The 4,069-nt window shown below is 68.4% G+C and overlaps 1 long non-coding RNA gene across 1 annotated transcript; it reads left to right on the top strand.

Moving 5' to 3' along the window:
• Positions 1-11: 11 nt before the first annotated feature.
• On the top strand, positions 12-1,672 carry LOC133755587 (uncharacterized). The gene is made up of 2 exons (XR_009865413.1): positions 12-791; positions 891-1,672. It is a non-coding gene; the product is annotated as an uncharacterized LOC133755587 (long non-coding RNA).
• Positions 1,673-4,069: the final 2,397 nt, after the last annotated feature.

The following is a 4,069-nucleotide window of genomic DNA, read 5'->3' as shown; positions in this document are numbered from 1 at the left end:
GAGGCTGTGGAGGGAGGCGGGCGTCGCCTCGCGCCTGAACGTGGCTAGACTGGGGTGGCGCTACTGTTGGCGGGTAGACCAGCACACCCTGTCACACTACGTACTGGTAGTGCTGCTGCCACCACTGCCACCAACTGCAGAGACCGACCGGAGATGTCGATCTGTGGGCGGCAGAGGGAAGGGTGCCTTGGCCTGGGACTTTGTTTTTCCTTTTTTTTTTTTTTTTTTTCTTTCTTCTTTCTTCGAAGTCCTTCTGCACTTGGGCCTAACCCTAATTACTTGCTACTTGCCACTAAGGAAGGTCTGGACTGTTTTGTTTTTTTGTTTTGTTTTGTTTTGTTTTTTTCCCCAAAGTCCCCCTTCAGGGAGTGATCGAAGGTCGCTTTTTTTTTTTTTTTTTTTCCCCCTTTGACAGGCAGAGCGGACAGTGAGAGAGAGAGACAGAGAGAAAGGTCCTCCGTTGCCATTGGTTCACCCTCCAATGGCTGCCACGGCCAGTGCGCTGCGGCCGGCGCACCACGCTGATCCGAAGGCAGGAGCCAGGTGCTTCCTTCTGGTCTCCCATGGGGTGCAGGGCCCAAGCACTTGGGCCATCCTCCACTGCACTCCCGGGCCACAGCAGAGAGCTGGCCTGGAAGAGGGGCAACCGGGACAGAATCCGGCGCCCCGACCGGGACTATAACCCGGTGTGCCGGCGCCCCAAGGTGGAGGATTAGCCTATTGAGCCACGGCGCCGGCCCCTGGGTTGCCTTTTGAGGGCCAGAGGCCAGTCTACTGGAGCCCGTGTGTGTGTGAGTTAAGGATGTAGGTGGCGGGTGGCGGGTGGCGGGTGGCGGGTGGCGGGTGGCGGGTGGCATGCTCATGTCCCTATTCCCCCTCCCCCACCCCAGGTCGACCAGGTGGCAGAGGAGTGTGCTCTAACAGAGATGGGTGGCATTTTGGGGACAAGTGACCGGGTCCCCAAGCTCAGAGGTGGCTGTGTCCAGTGCATCAGCCCCGTGCCCTCTCGCGTGGACATTTTTATACTTGGAGTTGTGGTTTTGGACCTGCAGGTAAGTGCTGACACGCTGTTCTCTGGTGACTGTCGCCAGAGAGAGGGGACTCCGGACGTGCGTTGGGGACACGGGGACAAAGTGGGCTTCCAGTGGGCTGGTGCTCGACCGTGCTCCTTTCTGAGAGCCACCTGCTTGGGCTCGCGCGGTGGCTTGTGTGCGTTCGTCCCGGTTGTCCCGCGACGGTGATGCCACCTCCGGCCTATGGTGCCCGAGGGCGGTGGGGGTGAGGCGGGCGTCGGGTCCTCTACCCGCGTGCGCTCCTTGCCGCTGGTGAGCCGATCGCCTGGTGGTTGTGACAACCCTCTGACTGAAAGGACCTCGATGAGGGGTGGCTTCATGCCACACGTGTGCGTGTCAGGCGTTCTCCGCTGGGGTTGTCTACCGCCTGCAGTGGGAGGCGGGGGCCGGCGAGGCTGCAGCGGGCCCCACTGGTGGCTGTCCTTGCCGGGTCGTGCCCCCCGCCCTCACTCCACGTGTTAAAACTCCGAGCTGACTGTGACCGATGTGGTGCTGTGGTGCTCTCCTGGGCCGGACCTAAGCTGCTCCAGATGAGGGACGGCCGTTCATGGCGAACGCTGCCGAGCCTCTCGTTCTGGCCTGCGGGCCCCTCGTTCTGCCTTCCCCACCCGTGGGTGGTGTGTGGGTAGCAGGGGTGCGGAAACCGGCCCGACCTCTGCTGTCCCCGTGCTTTTGCGCGCGGGGGGGTGCTGGGGTCCTGTGACGTGGCGGGCATCCCTCGCTGTCGCCCTGTCGTGGGCTGTGGCTGTGGAGCCTTGACTCCACGCGAGCCTGTGCGGTGCCCCTGGAGCGGTCCAGGTTGTGCCTCAGGTGCCTGAAGCCGAGTGGTGGTGTTGCTCCTGTCCCCCCAGTGCCCTCTCCCGGGTGTCGCTGCTGTGGCTGCCTCTGGCTGCTGCCTGTGCCCCTTGGGAGTGTTGGGGGGTCGAGGCGGTAAGAGAAGGGGAGACCCGTGCGTGCTTCGCCTCGCTGGAGGGAGGCTGCCGGTGTCGTGCCGTCCCCACGTGTGTGGGGGGTATCGGCTTGGCGGGCGCATGCCTGCGTGCTTGCCACCCCCTGTGGGGTGGTGTGTGCCAGGTGTGTCGAGCGGTCGCGGCGTGGTCCGGCCCGGCTGGACGAGTGCGGGGGCTGGGAAGGGCTGTGGCGAATGGGATTGGTAATGCGCCCAGCCTGCCCTGGCCCTGGCCGCGGATGCTCAAAGTGCCATTTCTTTACCTATACCGCAGACCCCCCCCCCGCCCCGATTGCGTGGCCTCGGGTGGTGCTCCCTCGGTTTGCCTCCTGCCGGCCCGGCGGGGAGGGGGCAGTTGGAGTGGGGGTGTGGCCCACCTTCGGTGAGGAAAGCCTTCTCTAGCGATCCGAGAGGGGCGTGCCTTCTGATGGGGTACCGTTACCCCCTGGCCGCCGTCCCTCCTGTGCTGAGTGCGTTGGGTGGCGTGCTCCACCCGTGCGCCCCGTTTGCCCCTTCTGTTGGGGGGGGAAGCGTAGGCGTGCTGGTGGGTCTGCCGGTCCCCGCGGTGGGGACCGGGGCGCTGCTCTTTCGGCCCTAACGGCCGCGGCCCGCGCCTCCCCCCTCCGTGTTGGGGGAGGGTCCCGCCGGGCCGGGCTGGCGGTCCGTCGCTCGTTCGTGTTTGGGGCCGGCGCGCGCGCCCGTGCGTGCGCGTGCCTTCCGTGTCACTCTCCGTGTTTGCCTTGTCGGCCGGGGCTGGGCGGGGGCGCGCGTGGTCTGTCCTGCGCGTCCCCGGGGCTGTGGCGCGAGCGGGCGGCTCCCTGCTTCCCCTGCTCGCCACCCCGGGCTGCGACTGGCCGTCATCGGGGCGGCGGTCGGCACGTGTGTTGGGCTTGGGCCCAGCCCTCTCTTCCCCCTCGGCCGCGTGGTCGCCCCTGGGGAGCGTTCCCTCGGGGTCGCGGCGCTTCCCGGGAACGGGGATCCGGACGGTTGGCTGGGCGGGAGGCGGCGCGAGGGCCGTTCGGCGTGTGCGGTTGTTGGCGACGTCGCGTGGAGGCGCCCCGGCGGCGGGGCTCCCGGGTGCGCGTGGGAGAAGACGCGGAGGGTCGCCGGAGGCGGGCTCCGGTGTCCCTGGCCGTCGCGGGGCCGCCCTGGCGTGTGGCGGTGCGATCCCGTGTCCGTTTCCCCGGCGGGGTCCGGCTTTTGTGGCCCGAGGCGATTCCCGCGTCCTCTCCCTCGCGCCTCCGGTGCCTCGCCCTCCGTGGCCCCGGTGCGGCCCCCACCCCCCCTCGCTGCCTCGGCGGGCTGGGCCGTTCGCCCTCCCCCCCTCCGGGGGAGGGTGGACTCTTTGAAGGCTCTGCTCCCCGCGTGCCTGTGGGGGCTTTGTGGGGTTGGGGTCTGTCCGTGACCGGTGGCGGTGGCCGGTGGTTTTCCCCACGTGAGGACGCGTGTTGGCTGGCAGTGGCTGAGGCACGACGGCCCCCGGTTGGCCGCGTCAGGTGCCGCCTCCCCATCCCGCGGGACCGCCCTTGCCCTCGGAGGGTGCTGGCGGTGAGATCCCGTGTGTGGTGGTGGGGGTGTGTGTGCTCTGGCGTGACTGGCCGGCTGGACGCGTGGTGAGGCCCTTCCGCCCGCACCGTCGTCGCGTGGGTGGGCCCTGGCCCTTCCCCGTCGCCCTTTGCCGCGCCTTCCTCCGTCTGCTGAGCGGCCCTGGCCCGTCTCCTTTCGCTCTCTTGCTTCTCGTCCGCTTCCCGACCCGGGTCGCCGTGACCCTGCTGTGTTTCGCCTCCCCTTGGGCCCGCCGTGTCTTGGGGGTTGGGGGTTTCGTCCCCCCCTTCCGCGTGTCGAGCCGCCCCGGGTGGCGGTGGCGCCGCTCGTCGGCTTGTTGGCGTGCGTGGGGGAAGGAGAAGGAGGAGGAGGAGGAGAGGGGGGCGTCGTCGCCCCCACCCCCCCCCCGCTCTCCCCCGGTGGCGTCGGCGGCTCCGTGGCGGCGGTGGTGCTCGCGTGTGCGCCCTGAGCCCCGTGGGTGTGTAGTGGCCGGTTCCTCCGG

Source organism: Lepus europaeus, unplaced genomic scaffold (genome assembly GCF_033115175.1).
Source record: "Lepus europaeus isolate LE1 unplaced genomic scaffold, mLepTim1.pri SCAFFOLD_584, whole genome shotgun sequence".
Taxonomy (NCBI): Eukaryota; Metazoa; Chordata; class Mammalia; order Lagomorpha; family Leporidae; genus Lepus; species Lepus europaeus.
This window is presented reverse-complemented; position numbering and strand designations above follow the sequence as displayed.